Genomic DNA, 16,641 nt, shown 5'->3' on the forward strand with positions numbered 1-16,641 from the left:
GCAAGCCCTATACCTGCCTGTACAGCCTCTTCTATCTCCTAATGTTTTCTGATCCTTTAGGCATAGATTCACAGGGCCTTGCTGAGGGCACACTCTCAACTCCAAGAGCCAATGAGCATATGCTGTGAGCCCAGGGATGGCCCACTCCCCCTTTCCAAGCCTTTCTGGGCTGGCCCCTCACAGTGATAACGTGGCAAGATTAGTCACTGCTTGCTGTTGGTTGATTATAGCTATTCTTTTCTGTAAATGAAGTTTAAAAGTCATCAAAGGGTTTGTCAGCTGTGACTTATGAGCCTCTTTCCCGTAGGGAAGTCAGGCAGTGACAAATGCCCCTCTCATTCTGCCATCCATTATAAGTTGGAAGGTGCCATGTTCCAATTACTGGAGACCCCGATGCATCTCATGGAAAACCCTGCTCTGGGCTGTGGCCATTACTCAGGCCTGGCAGGGCTGCCAGCAGGGCTGCCCTAGGCCCAGGCCCCACTGAATAGGAATAGAATAAGAGCACTTCCCTGACTTTGAACAAGCTCCTCCACCCCTTGTGTTATCCCTGGTGGTTTTCCCTAGATACATTCACAGGACCATGTGGGCTGTCTCAAAGTACCCAGGCTCAAGGCTGCCTGAGAGAGACATGAGGAAATAAGATGCTGCCAGGTGGATTATGTGGGAAATATGATGCTCCAGAGGGGCAGCAGAGGATGAAGCATCTGGGATGTTCAGAGTAAGCAGACACTGAAAGAACCACCACAGAGATGGCCTCAGTGCTCAAGACCCATTATATGCCAGGCCCTGTCAACTTAGATGCTGTAAACCAAAGATGAATGAAATATAGTTCCTGCCATGGAGGGGAGTTGAGAAAATTAAGGTTCAGATAAAGGGACTTGTTCAAGGTAACAAAGTAAGTTAGGGTCAGTGATGGAGTTAGAAAATAGATTTCTACTTCTGGTGATACAGAGAAGTAGGGAGGTAGCCTAGGCGCTTTACAAAGAATATGGTAATATTCCCCCATTTAAATCCCACCTGCCTATTTACTACAGGTTTGAGTTCTGGCAAGCTCCACAACCTATACAAAATCTCAGAAAAATGAGGAAAGTAACACTTACTTCAGAGTTATGAAGAATTATGTACATAAAATAATATACATACAGGGCAGAGTGGTAGGCACATAGTAAGTGCCCAAAGTATTATTTATCATCAAATAATCTCTAAAACAACCCTTAGAGGCAGGTATTATTAATCTCACTTTACAGACAAAAAAATTGAGGCTCTTTTCTACTTCGTCATACTAAATAGTGCTTCTCGAAACTATTTGTGGTGAAGGACCAGTTTCTTTTGTTTTGTTTTTTAAACTTCTAATTCACTACAGATAAATACTGGTAAAATACAATAAAAATATCAAATTACTACACAAGTTTCTAAAAGTTTCTAAGTACTTACTCTCAATTTCTATCCTTAAAGTGAACTAGCAGCAGTTTATGAACTGGCACCTGTCCAGTGGGCTATTATTTTTGAGTGGCATGGCTCTAAGCCATTCTTGCTCTACCCTGTCAATCTCTACAAAACAAAGAAGAGAGTTAATTTCATATCTTTCAAGTCCCTTAGCTTGATTTCTTTTTTATACTTGGTGTTTAGACTAATTTCTAAAAAATTCCCCCTCCTCTTTTTTCCTCTCTCTCAAGAGAAGGTAGGCAGTTCAAGGGTGAGTTTGTCCAGAGGTGAGGAACGTTGGTCATGCTATACCCTACAAGGAAAGAAGATGTAGGCTTAATGAGGACTGGAATAACCTTCTTAGAGCCTAGGTATCTGAAAAGAGGGCATGCCTATTCCTGAAGAAGGTGGTACTCATAGGCCACCTTTCTCTAGAACAGAAGATATGAGGAAACCAACCAGAAGGAGAAAGGCATGTTATAACTTTTCTGGTAGTTTTCTTTTTTCTTTGTGGTGTGCGAGTGGGGGGTACTAGGGATTGAACCCAGGGGTGCCTCACCACTGAGCTATGACCCCAGTCCTTTTTTCACCAATTTTTATTTTTTATTTTGAGATAGAGTCTCATGAAGTTGCTGAGGCTGACCTCACACATGCAGTCCTGCTTCAGTCTTCCAAGTTGCTGGGATTATAGGCATGCAATACCACACCCAACACTTTTCTGGTATTTCTAATCTTCAGTCTTGTATTATGGCTATTTGTATAACAGCCTTCTCTTTTCATCTAGGAAGCTGGAATAAAAGGGACAACAGATTTATTCCCAAATACTCCTGTATACCTAACAGTGTGGCTAGCTGGGCAGATGAGTAGTTCTTAACTAGCCTTCAAAGGCATGATAATGTACCTTAACTCTTCCAGGGGCATGGTTAAATTTTTGTCAGTTTACAAAACCTTTGTGCTCTAACTGAGCAAGTGGTATCTTTCAGTACAATCAGAGCTGAGTAGTCATGTGACACAATATAGAGAGGGATACAACTTCCTGTGAGTGTCAGTTGAACACATGGCCTTCTATCAAGCAGAGGCCAAAGCCTGAATCACTATTTTTAAGTGAGAGGCCATGGAATGTGGTCCAGCAAGTAACCTCTGAAGCCAAAATACCTTTATTCTACTTCTAAACTAGCTGTGTGATGTGACTTTCAGAAAATATCTTAAAATCTTTGTACTTCAGTTATCTTGCCTAAAAAAATGGGGATAGTGAAACATATCACTAGGGTTGTTACAGGATAAATTAAGTTTAATTCACATAAGCATTCACAACAGTGGCACATTAGAAAGTATGCAAATACTACCTCCTGCGGTCACTATTATTACTATTGTTGAAGCCCGTAAGAATTTTTCCTTCTGAGTCAAGTGCTACTGTAACTTTAACCTAGAGCTGAACTGATAAGAGAAAAGGGCACTATTTACTATGAACATAAGTCTTTTCAAGTGTGTCACCAAAATGCTAGTATTTGGAAACATGCCTTGAACATAATAGTGACCACAGAAGTAGATGCTCATTAAATATTTAATGAATAAATAAATTAGAGACCCCAGGAATACAGGCTGAGAAGCAGAGCACGAAGAAGACCATAAGCAAAAGTTCCACAAAAGGTCTTCATGTACCTTGAGGAGCATGACAGTAGACTGGATTTCCCTTCTGGTTAACAGTGCCCGGGGGCTCACAGTGCCAGAAACTCCTACTTGCTTATTATTCTATGTCTCTGTTGGCACTCTATGTTCTGAGGCTGTTCTATTCTGAGTAAGGATACACAAGACTATGTCATGATAGTGTACATGTTTTGGTATGTTATATTAGAAGAAGTAAGTGACTCTGAGGAAGACAAAGAGGGAAGCCTAACTCACCCACAGTAGGCCTAGCCCTGAGTTATAATAGTAATCAGGAAGACTGGGGTTGTGGCTCAGTGATAGAGCACTTGCCTGGCATGTGTGAGGCACTGAGTTCGATTCTCAGCACCACATATAAGTGAATTAAATAAAATAAAGGTCCACTGACAACTAAAAAAAACTATTTAAAAAAAAAAAGCAATTGGGAACTTATTTGCCTTGGATTCCTTCCTGCCAGTGGAGCCCTGGGGTCTGAATCCTACCTGTATATGTGGCCCTGGGAAGGCACTTCACTTCTCTGAAGGTCAAGATTCCCTATCTGTGAAACAGGAATAAAAATCCCTGTCCTGCCCACTTGCAGCACAGATTATTGTGAAGATAAAAGGAGACGGCATACTGTTACCAGAGGTGTGCTACATGGATGTAGGCAGAAATATTCCCTGGGATGGAAAGCTGCTGCAGGTTTTCCTAGTCACAGGCTAGAAGCAGGGGCTCAATGGTGCAAAAGCTGGCACTGCAGCCAGGTGCCATGCCCCTAGGGTAAGGGCAGTTAATTAAAACCCCTTCATATAGAATCAATATTTTTTTCATTACAACAATCCTTCTCATTGAAAATACCTAACACCATCTCCGATAATTCCATAAGGTTTGATCCCAAAGACAGCAGGAGCACTGACCTATGTATTTTTTCCCCCACTTTTAGGCAAGAACAGAGGAAAGCTGACCTCTCCCTGGAGTGTTGATCCAAATATAATCTATAGCTCTGCTATAGTTTGGATCCTGAATGCAGAATGTCCCCTGTTCCCCATGTGCTAAATAATAATAGCTTGGTCCCCAGCAAGGAACTACAGGAAGATGGTAGAACCTTTGAGAGGTGGGCCTAGTAGGAGGTCCTTAGGTCACTGAAGGTGTGCCCTCAAAAGGGATTGTGGGACCCTCGTCTCCTCCACTTTCTTTTTGCTCCCTGGCTTGTGATGTGAGTGATTTTGCTCTACCACACACTTTTGTCATGATGTACTGCCTTGTCACAGGCTCAAAGCAACAGGGACAACTGATTACAGACTGGAATGTCTAAAACTGGGAGCCAAAATAAACCTTTTCTCTTATAATTTATAATTATCTTAGGTACTTCATTATTGTCATGGAAAACTGACTGACATAGACTCTAAGCATCATCCCATGGTGCCACATGTTTGGTGCAAAAGGACCACTGAGAATGATGCCACAGTCACAGCCACTCAGTCTCTGTGTCTTTGGTAACAACTCCACAACTATTTTTAAGCACCTGTCTCTTATGTGATCAGACAAATATTCCCCTGCCACCTCCTGTGAGTGGCTTCCCACCACCACCAAGAACAAATCTAAATCCTTTAAAAAGAGTGTACAAGTCCCTTTGTGACTTAAGGCTACAAAATTCATTTACAACAACCTTGAGTAATTGTAAGTTAAATTCACTTTAAAAATGAGTAAGCCCTAGTGCACAGCTACTAGCTCCTTTGCAAAGGCAAAGTTAATTGCCCAAAGTCACACAGGAAATAAGTCAGTATGAACTGGGTTCCTCCTGAAGGGATGGATTAGTCTATGTGAAGCAAGTATTGGGATGGGGCACTGTACGATGCAGGGGAATCTTTCCTTTAGGGAGCAACTTAGAAACTCTCCTGCTTGAAGTTGCCAACCTGACTCTTCCCACTCCCACAGCTGTAGCATCATTAATAAACTGGGTTTAAGGATCAAAATGTTCATTTGCATATAGTGTGATAAATATACCTAAGTTGAAGAGTTCCTGAATAAGGAAAACCAATTAACCACTACAACTTAGCAAAAATGAAACCAGTTAGTACCCAAGATGACAGGCTTCACACACCCAATGCTGATTAAAACAAAAAGGAAAAAAAAATTTTTTAAAAAGGAAAAAAAAAATTTTTTTTTAAAGGGAAAAAAAAAAAAGAAAAAAAAAAAAAAAAAAAAAAAAAAAGGAGGGAGGGAAAGAGGAGTCTCAGCTCCAAGAAAAATGGCATGGACTTTAGACAAAGACAGACCAGGGTTTAAATCCAAGATCAACCACTTACAAGCTACATGACCTTGGACATGCCATTAAATTTCCTGAGCCAATCAATGTTCTATATTAGATATATATCTTTCCCCATATACTGAGTCATTCACTGAGCCCTGCTGATTTGGCCTCATATATATCTAGAAGTAGCCCAACCTCTCCATTCTTACCATCACTCTTTAAATTCATCCTCTGTTGTCAATAAGTAATATCACCAATTACATCCCTTGCTTAAAAGTGAAAGCAAGATCAGAGTTTTACTTTATTAGTTTAAAATGGGTAAGAACTTGTATTACTTAGTATGTTTATTATTTTAAATTACCATATAAAAATCACCTAAACCTTCGATCCCTCCATAGGACATAACTACTCTTGTTGTTATTTCCTTCCAGTGGTTTTCCTTGTGTTACACAGTTGGACTGTTCAATTTGATAGCCTATTTTTTCCAATATTATAAGACATTTATTATATCTGTTATATCTGACTTTATTGCTGTGCAGTTTTCAATAATACCATTTTATATAACTACTATTTAAAAGCTTATAGTTTTCTCTAAGTGGACTTGTCATAGTTTAGACTGGTGGTCATTTCAACTTTTTTCAGTTTCTCACTTTTATAAACAATAGCATCTAAGGGGAAGCTTAATTAGATTATTTCCTTAAGACAGATTCACAGAAGTGGAATCACCAGTCAAATGTATGAACATTTTTATGGTTCTTGAGATACACTGCCTAATTGCTTTCCAAAAGGGTTATATCAATTTACACTGCTATCTCCAATGAATGTCACATTCATGGGAACTACCAAGTCATGTATTATCAAATTGTGTATGTGGGGGGAGGGTGATAAATTAGTAGATAAGACCCACAAATTCTTGTTGTGGTTCTTACTTACATGTGAAAAAGTTTATTAGTTACTGACTCTATAGAGTTTTGAATGCCACAAAGAGTTACTGTAGGCTCCTAGGCAGAGGGATAACATATTTAAAAGATTTAATTATTTGTTCATTTATGAAAAAATCATTTATTGAGCACCTATTACTGTTAGACACTATTCCAAGTACAGTGGTGAACAGATAACAATCTGCTCAGGAAAAGCAGAACCTATGTTTCATCTTGGTAAGAGCCCAGAAAAGAGTAACTGGGAACTCAGAGCTTTGTCACTTAAGAAACAGAAGGGAAGGGAAAGGAGAAAATCAAAGCAGTCACCAAAAAGTTCAGATCTTGGGGCTGGGCTTGTGGATCAGTGGTAGAGCGCTTGCCTCGCATGTGTAAGGCACTGAGTTTTGAGTCTCAGCACCACATAATAAATAAAAATAAAGGTATTGTGTCCATCTACAACTAAAATTAAAAAAAAAAAAAATCTTCATTCTTAAAAAAAAAAAAGTTAGAGCTTGTCTTGAGGGACAAGATGAAGTTATCTCACATGAAGGTGAGGGAGAGAAAATTTAGGAAAGATGAAACAGCATATGCAAGGTTATGGCAGCATGACAGTTTTCATTATTTAGTGAATACTGATATGTACTATGGTTTGGCCAATCTAGGATGCAAGAATGCATGTTACAAGATGACGCCAGAAAGTCTGAAAGATGTCTAATTGGGAGAAACTTGTGACCAATCAAGAGTCTGGCCATCACAGGAACCAATAACCATTCCTATGTCATATGCTGTACAGTGCTCAGTAAGGAGGCACACACAAGTCACTATAGCTCTTGACAGTTTAAATCACCAAATGAACCTTTTGAGCAAAATAACCTGTCTAGTGTCGATTCCTCTTTGTCTCGGGAATTAGTAGTCTTCTCTCACCAAGCCATAAAAGGCTTTCTGGGTATTTTCCACATCACCTAACACATTGCTAGGCACCTGGCAGGGGCTCCAATAATATTCATGGACTGATTAACCAGAGGTAGCTCATATAAAAATACCTGTACTCACAAAGCCCTGGCATTGCCTCTAGCACTCTCAGCAGACACTTAGCCACTGCTTCTCTTGGCAGATATGTCTTGCCTCAGAAAGTTATCTCCCTCTTCTTGATCATTCTGCCAAATAAAATAATGGGCCTGGGTACAAGAAGCTATAAAGTATGTGATAACTAAGGAGCATATCAGGTGGCCAGGAAGGAGGCCTGGGGGAACATAAATCCTTCCCCACAGTATGTTCCTCAAGCCAAGGACTCCCTCAGCCTTACCAGCAGTTTCAGAACACTTCTACCTCTCCCACCATAAAAATAAAATAGGCTTTTCCAGTTGAGCACAGTAAAAGTCTCTTTTGAGGAGCTCATGACTTTCTCTAAGGTATTAGTACTTTCTGCATTAATAATAGCTGACTTCATGGTGACAAGGACATTAGGAGAATGATTATTTTAACAATTAATGCAATAGCAAGGCATTCTCACCCTTTTAGTTGTGGTATGAAATGTGGGCAGTAGGTTCTGAGTTGCTGGCTGAGAGTCATCCAAGGAGACTGTATTAAAATGATCTGTTTCAATGTCATCTCTCTTAGGCTGATGGAATTCCTGGACTACAATCTATTTCATCTCAGCATCCTCATTGCCTTTCAGAAAGTCCACAGTGGGTACTAAGGGAGTATCTACTGAACTGAATTTGGATGAAAAAAGTACCACTGCACCCACCACGACCCCTTCCCCATGCATGCTTTTAAAGAAACAAAGAATCAGGAAAGGCTAAGGAGAAACAAAAAAGAAACATCTTTGCAGGGGCCCAATCCATTCCAACCCTGAGGAAAGGATGTTTTATAACATAGATGATTCCTTTAATTGATTATGTGGTAGATGCATTACTAAGCATCACATTTTTCACTGTTACAACTCTTCTCTCACACTTTTCATCGTTACAACAAATTTTATCAAGATCTCAATGATTCTTTCAGGGCCCCTTTTAACTTCTTCCTTTCTCCCTCTCTCTCTCTCCCTCCTTTCTTCCCCTTCCCCTCCCTCTTTCTTTCACTGAGGCAGGGTCTTTCTTTGTTACCCATGCTGGTCTTGAACTTGAGGCCTTAAGTGATCCTCGCACCTCAGCCTCCTGAGTACCTGGGACTGTCGGTGTATGCCACTACACACAGCTTAGGTTCCTTTTCAGAAAATGACTCTAGAGTCAAAATACCGGGTTCAAATCTCATCTCTACCATGTTATGAGCTGTATAATCCTGAGCAGATGATTGAACCTCCCTGGGTCAGAGTTTTCTTATTTGTAAAATGGGAATATTATAGGCCCTTCCCATAAGCTGTTAAGATAATTCAATGAGGTGATGTATTAGCAAGTTATTCAGGAATTTTCTAAATGAAAAGGCATTATTATTCTGCCCCCATTTAATAGATGGCTTCAAATATCACAATCTTATCAGCGAGTAAGGTTGAGAAATGCTGCTTCACCAATAAAGCAGGACTAGAACTCAATTTCTGATTTGGTGACAGAGACTGGAGCCAAAGGATTTTTTCTGAGTAGAAATTTGATTGATGTGCTGTCCTGATGAAAACTCCTCAGGACTTGGAAAGCTGAGGAAGGAGGATCGCAAGTTTGAGGCCAATCTGGGCAACTTAGCAACTCTGCCTCAAAATTGAAAAAAAAAAAAAAAAAAAAAAAAAAAAGTGTGAGGGACATAGCTCAATGGTAAAGTACCCTGAGTTTAATCCCCAGTACCAAAATGAAATTAATAAATTGATAAGAAAATCCTCTAGGAAAGATTTTGTTTCTTACCCCCAGGCAGAGATCTAGCCATTCCTTCCCCAGAATTCTGATATCCTCCACAAAACTCTGCTGTGAGAACATCTGCTGCACTTTTGTGTTCACATATCTGTGCCCCTCCACTAGATTCTGAACTCCTTGAAGGCAGAGACTATTTTATTCATCTCTGCAATTCCAGTCTCTAGCACTGTGCTGCAACAGTAGATGCTTAATGAATTTCTGCTAAAAAAAAAAAGAGGTGAAAGAATCCTAGGTAAGGAGACTAAAAGCTGGGGGTGACTGTTGTCTTTACTCAGTATGCTATAGGGAACAGAGGCAATGAGAGGTTGAGTCTGCAGTCCAGACTGCTGAATCTGGGATTCCTGTAGAGAGAAAGATATACAAAGTCCTCACCAAGCAGAGACCAGTAAAAGTCAGACAACGCTATCCTTGTCAGCCATCAACACAGAGGGAAATCCAGCCCTCCCTCTCTGTATAACCTAGTGACCCAGAGATGAGCCCAGCTACTGGGTTTCACTATGCTAATTTTCTAGAACAAACACTGAACAAAAGTGTTTTTAAAAACCTAAGTTCAGGCTGGGATGTAGCTCAGTGGCAAAGTGTCTGCCTTGCATTCGCAAAGCCCTGGGTTCAACCCCACATTCCAAAGAAAAAAAGAACTCCACCAAAAAAAAAAAAAAAAAAAAAGAATAAAAACCTGAAGTTCATTCCTGAGGCCACTAATTTTTTCAATAAATATTTTTATTCAATATCAATAATAAATATTTTTGGACATACACTCCATGTTAGCCTATACTAGGACCTGTGATCTAACAAAAGAGCTTATCCCCACTTTGCTGTCAGATCCTTAGATAAGTAGCTACCTGTCTCCTAGCATTAATATCCTCATGTGCCATGTGAAAGATAACCTCAATATCACAGAACTGTTTTCAATATAAGATGTGCTTGAAGAGTCTACCACACAACTTTGCAAATATAAAGGAGACTTAAGTAAAGTGCAAGGATAGCCCCCACTAAATGCCAAGGGGACCTCCCTCTGCCAGGGTCTGGATAGAAATCTCACAGCATATTCCTACCCTCTGAACTTTAGTGAAGATGATGATAGAGGAGTAAAAATTTGACATTTCTCTTCAAACACCTCTAGGGATCTTTCCCGTAATGACTAGCGTCAAGTCAGAGGGGTCCTTATTAGAGGCTGCACTGTGCCCTCCTAGATCTAGAGTTCCCACTGATGCAATCCAAATTTCTCACAGCAAGACAGAGTTCAGTTTTGTGGGTTAAAGGTACCTTTAAAAACACTAAGCCAATTTTCTGACCCCATGGTCCTTCAACTGTTTGGAAACACTTGACGACCATTAAGCCTGTTTCCTCATTTTTCTGCTTACTGGAACAAACATCAAAACAGAAAGCTTGATGATCTAACAAGTTGATCAGTGGTTTGTAGAAACCTCTGTAATTTTAGGATTTGTTAGTGAGACAAGAAAGAATGGTGTAGTGGGGCTGGGATCATCATGGCTGAGTGGTACAGCACTTGTCTCATACTTGTGAGGCACTGGGTTCAATCCTCAGCATCACATAAAATGAATAAAATGAAACAAAGGTATCGTGTCCATCTACAACTTAAAAAAAGAAAGAAAGAAAAAAAAAAAGGTTGGTGGAGTACGAGTAAGTAGTGTGGTCCAAAAGGGAGTGATGCACCTTGACCTTTATGCTTGGTTCTGGAAGCTCTGTTGTTACAGATCTCACCTGCCTCCCCTAGATGATGAAGAACTGCAGCACATCAGTCTTGTACGAACTCTTCCACGGAAGGCCATTGTTCTTCAAAATGTTATGGGGAATTCCTCAGGAAAGAGGCTCCAAGGTTGAATAAGAACAGAAGATTTAGCATACTCTATTCCCTGTTAGTGCTTCCAACCACTCCCAAAAGCCACATGCTCAGTAATGCTCTGGGAAGTCAGCAATAAAGAAATATACTTACTATTATTCAACCTCACTTTTCCCAAAATTATTAACACATCTTCTCTGGAATATATGACTTGAGAAAGACACAATGGGACAGATTTCCAGGGTCCCTATCAACTCTAACCTACCGTGATTTGTATCAGAAGTATGTTGCCAATGCCAGGAACACCCCTAACTTCCCTCCAATCTACTTCTCGAAACCAGTGAGACACTTTAAACCACACTCAGGTTAATAGGAATTATGGGTATATGTGTAGTTCATTTTTCTGTTTTTCAAAGGTTCCAAGTATAATACACTTAAAACACTGAGAAGGGAAACCTGCAGTGACCTAATACTTCTTCTGTACTGTGTCAGCAGTACAGATGACACAATGTTTTCCATATATCATTTAATCTTTAGACAACCACAGTAGATGTTGACATTTTCACATTACAGAGAAAGAAACTGATGCTCAAAGAGTCTAACTTGTCCAGGGATGCACAGTTAGAAAGTGGTAAGCTCCATATTCCAAACTTATAGCTACTTATTTCAGATCTTGATTATGTTTTGAGCTCTACCACCACAATTATCACATGGTTTACAAACCTTCCCTAATCTTCGCTGAGCTTTAGTCTCTTCAATTATCAAGTGGTAACAGAAATCCTTGCACTATTTCTCTCACAGAGTTGCTCTATGGTTCACAGCATTAACAGGCATGAAAGGGTTCTATAATGCACAAAGATATGAATATTAGAAATATTTGAAACATCATGAAAAAATGTTGCTATTTCCTTTCATGATGTATAAGGTTCTTGCTGGGTTCCCAGTCATTCTGCCCCAAAGTAATGTTTCTTAAAATTTTCCAGTTAGGATTTTTGATAAATAGGAAATACCAATTTCTCTCAGTATTGGTTACTCTTTAGGCTGTTTGGCAGAGTCATACCAAGCAGAAAATCAGCTTAAGAAGTCAAGGAATGGGGCTGGGGATATAGCTCAGTTGGTAGAGTGCTTGCCTGGCAAGCACAAGGCCCTGGGTTCAATCCCCAGTACCACACACAAAAAAAGTCAGGGAATGAAAACAGAAGAATGGGTGGAAGCCTTCTGGGAGGCCTACCAGCCCAAGTGGTAGAAAGGAGATGCTGGACTGGCTATGGGGCCAGACTCTTTTACCCTTATCTTAGAACATGCCTAGGAAATAAGTACAAGATGTCATTTTGAACAGCAGATCTCAGAAGCTCTTGTTATGAGATCTGTTCAGGGAGAAACAATAGGCACAGGGGGACTGGAGATGGGAAATGAGGCCAAATTAGCCAGCTTCACTTTGCTCTGGGATGCAGAAAACTTTGGCAGGGACGTACTCACAGAAAGAGAAGTAGTTGGGTATAGTGCTCTCAACTCATCCTCTAGCTCTAACTCATGATCCACACTGCTGGAGTCATCTGCTCTCCCAAGCTTCTCACAGACTAAAGCCAAAACCACCACCAAAGAATTCTTGAATCTGGGCCCTGGCTGGGGACCAAGAAATAAGTAACCCAAGTCTGTGCTCTCAGAAAAGGAAGGTACTGTACCAAGATGGTCTGAGTCTAACTAGAGGTTCTCTTGTATAGTTAAATGTCTGGCACATGTGCTATACTCAAGAAAAGTTTTGAATGAAACTGAATCAAAGTCTATATATTCTATGATTTAAGAGCATCTGTTTGGTGTCAAGAGTCCAAGACTCTAGTCCTGGTTCTGGAATGAACAAATGATTAACTCTGGACTGCTTAAGTTTTGTGAACCTGTTTGCCCATCTATAAAGTAGGTTCTGTCTATAGCACAAGATACTATGAGCAGACAAAGAGATAATGACTAAGATAGCACTCTGTAAAGGGCACAAGATGCAGGAGCAACATGGTCTTAAACATTCAGGACCCAGAGTAGGCAAGATCAGAAATAAGCTCCCTTTCTTTCTCCCAGCTAGCTTAGGTCTGCTTTTCACACTGTATATATTCTTTACATTTCTAATGACTGTGGGGAGGGGGAATTTGCAGCCTAGGTTGGGGACAATAAGGTCATCTTCTTACTTTTCAAAGTTTGTTCAGCTCCACTATACTGCAAAACAGCTCAGGATTTGGTTTTATAATTTGAACTTTTGGTAATCAAAAAAACCTGTAAAATCATGAACAAATCTCAACCTCTGAGTCTTAATTTTCTCATCTCTAAACTGGGGGGAAATTTCCTAACTCATAAGACTGTAGTTAAGATTCAATGAATTAATGATATGAAGTGTCTTATAACCCAAAGAAGGCCACGCAAACAAGAGTCATTACAAAGTTGTTTTCTCATCAGCAGCTGAGCTACAAAAGACAAAAGCTATTTACCACCTGACAGGTGATAGCAAAGCCCAGAGAAAATGTTAAAAGTAACACATTGGTCAATCTTGACTTCTCCTAGCAGAGGTTACCTATTCCTTTAATGTATTATAGAGGTTCTTCATTGATTTGCTTGCCTCATTATACTGACAGATCTGAGGGAGGGAACTACACATATCTGATGTATTTTTGGTAGCCCAACGGCCAGCATGGCTCACTTAAAAAAGGTGTTAAATAAATATCACCAGAATGATTACCAACATATTGATAGCAAAAACACATCTAGAACCCAGGACTCTTAATCCCAGGATCTGGATTCTTTATAACTAAAGAGCTAGTGAGTCAAACCTCATAGATCTGAACTGACTTTAACGTTTCATCTTTCCCTCAATTCCTCCATGACAGCAAGACTCAACTTTCTATTCCTGGAAAAAGTATCTGGCATTTATAAGCTGCTGGTTCCTCGGTTTTAACATTCTTCATCTACTGCTCTGCTGAGTTAATTCTTATCCAGTCCTCAGACTTGGAGGTCTTTCGAACCTCCTCTGACACTGGGGTCAAGTATTCTCTTACTCCAAGTCTGTTTTGTTTAACACAGAATCCTGGTGCACAAAATATGTCAAAAGTATCTGCTGAAAGTTGAACAGATCAAACACTGGGTCTAGAAATCAAAAGTGGAAATAGTCCTGATCTGGAAATCAGATGGCCTGATTCTAATTCTGACTCCACCACTAATGTACTTGGTGCTCTTAAACAAACTCCAGTCTTTGTTTGGACCATTCAACAAAATGAGTTATCATTCGTGAATAATTTCAGAAGGTCCTTCCAGTGATGATGGTGAGACTTAAGATTCATGTAAAGGGGTTATGTGCCTCTGAGGCCAGCTGTATGTTCCACAGAATAGGAGGCTAAATAACTATAGCCTCTAGCAGGCACATAGGGCTCTGTTGTCAGTAGCCTACCCCACCTACTGGTTTACTTAATTTCTCCTGATGAAGTACCAAGAATAAATTGTAGGTGAGTAGCACAGCATTTTAATGAGTCCAAAGCCTAATGAATCTTTTCCTTCCTATGTCAATCAGAATTTCAAAGCTAGGATCCCCAAGGACCAATTTATTGAGAACAGAGAGAAGCCTGTTGTTCATCAGTTGTTGCCTGAGTTACCTGCCCTGCCCCCTCTATATCTGCTAGATAACAATCCTTCTTAAGAATAAAGCCTGGTAGGAGAGAAGCTGGACTGGAAGGATCCTTTTTGTTTAGTATTTCTGGGGCCTGAACTTGAGGAAGGAAAAGAGGCGTCCCGGGTATTTCTTAAGGTAAGGGTGGGAAGTGGGGGTGGTTTAAGGACTCAGAGTAGCCCTGACTTTACTGCCACCTCCTCCTAGAGATATTGGTCTTCAAGGCACTAATAACAACAGATCAACTTGCCAAAGTAAGTTTCAGGTGTTGTATGATATTTATTTACCTACAGTATTTTGAGTTTTCACAACAATCTCAAAATTAGAGAGCAACAGCATTATTTTAGACAGGCAAACTGAGGTTCTGAGAGAAAAATTAAGAATTAGGTTAGGGAGCCAGGCACAGTGGTACATGCCTATTATTCCAGCAGCTCAGGAGGCTGAGGCAGGAGGATCACAAGTTCAAAGCCAGCCTCAGCAACTTAGTGAGGCTTTAAGCAATTTAGTGAGAACCTGTCTTAAAATTAAAAATAAAAAGGGCCAGGGATGTGGCTTAGTGATCAAGCACCCTGGTTTCAGTCCCTAGTAACAAAAAAAAAAAAAAAAGAATTAACACAAGTAGTAACTTTCAGGCAGGGATCTGAACTTCTGAACTAACATCTATTCAATTCCAAAGACTTGGCTCTATCAAAGCCACAGCTGCCTTGTCCAGAGGCAACACTTGGCAACACAGGTAGTCTATCCCGATACAAATAAAGATGGTTGTGTATTGCTAGTCCTTCTACTCGGTGGAGTCAGCAATCCCCTGCGCCAGAAGATAATTCAAACAGAATTACCATCAACACTACTTTCAGCTCCTACCCAAGAAATCTTTTGATTTAGTTGACTTGTGAGGAATTTCCAAACCTTAATCTAATGGCTCCCAAGCATCCAGTTCTTTCTCTGTCTCTCATTCTCTTCTCTTCAAGTCATGAAGGGCCAGTCCAATTGCTACTGCTCAGTTATCACAGACATTTTTCAAGGTGAGCAGATAAGTAAGTCAAGTTTCTACCTCGTTATGAGGTTGAATTTTAGGACTCTCAAGGGAAAAATACAATAGAATCAAGTCAAGACTTGATTCAATTTACATAGCTAAAAATTCACAGAGCAACAACTGGAACATAGGTACATACTAAATTCTAACCTGGTCTCTATATAAATACAGGAATAACACTAATCTATAAAAAATGAAATCAGTGGGGCTGGGGCTATGCTCAGTGGTAGAGCACTCGCTTGGCATGTGTGAGGCACTGGATTTGATCCTCAGCATCACATAAAAATAAGTAAATAAAATAAAGGAATTGAGTCCATCTACAACTTAAAAAAAAATTTTTTTTTTTAATGAAATCAGTGCTTTAAAAAAAAATTTAACTTTTACCTTGCCATAATATGTTACTATAGATTCACAAGCTAAAAGTACTTAGTATGGTGTCTGGCAAAGAGAAACTCACCCAAGAAATCTTAGCTATTAGATAATTAGAAAAAAGGGAGAAGGTTTTCAGGAGGGGCCTTTGAGTGAATAACAGTTTCCCTTTACAGAATACTTAAAAAGTACACACACATAATACCTTAAATAATCCTTCCAGTGATCCCAGGAAGCAAGTATTAACAGCTCCATTTTATAGATGAGAAAACTGCTCTCTGAACATAAGTAACCTGTTTGAGATTACTTTGTCCCAGTATGTGCCAGAGCTGGAATTTAAATCTAGATAGAGCTAACTTCAAACCTAATTCCTCTTTCATATTCCATCTCTGGAGGTAAGACTGGGGCTGGCATAAAGAAGAATCAAATTATAGCATTTGCCAGTAAAATGGATGGAACTGGAGACTATCATGCTAAGTGAAATAAACCAATCCCAAAAAACCAAAACCAAAGGCCAAATGTTCTCTCTTGATGTGCAGATGCTCCACCCCCAGGTGTTCACTGGATTGGACCGGGGGCGGGGGTTATGGGAAAGATGGTACAATGAATCAGATATAATGTTCCTATGTTCATATATGAATACACAACCAGTTTAACTCGGTATATACAACCACAAAAATGGGAAGTTATATTCCAAAAT

The 16,641-nt window shown here is 39.9% G+C and overlaps 1 protein-coding gene and 1 non-coding gene across 5 annotated transcripts in view; one reads left to right on the forward strand and one right to left on the reverse strand.

Moving 5' to 3' along the window:
* Raly (RALY heterogeneous nuclear ribonucleoprotein) overlaps window positions 1-16,641 on the reverse strand; it is a 72,552-nt gene that overhangs the window by 14,622 nt on the left and 41,289 nt on the right. The gene's annotated exons all lie outside the window — the stretch shown is intronic.
* Window positions 11,993-12,066, forward strand: Trnaa-ggc (transfer RNA alanine (anticodon GGC)). Its single transcript has one exon. It is a non-coding gene; the product is annotated as a tRNA-Ala (tRNA).

This window comes from Sciurus carolinensis, chromosome 2 (genome assembly GCF_902686445.1).
Source record: "Sciurus carolinensis chromosome 2, mSciCar1.2, whole genome shotgun sequence".
In the NCBI taxonomy this organism is placed as follows: domain Eukaryota; kingdom Metazoa; phylum Chordata; class Mammalia; order Rodentia; family Sciuridae; genus Sciurus; species Sciurus carolinensis.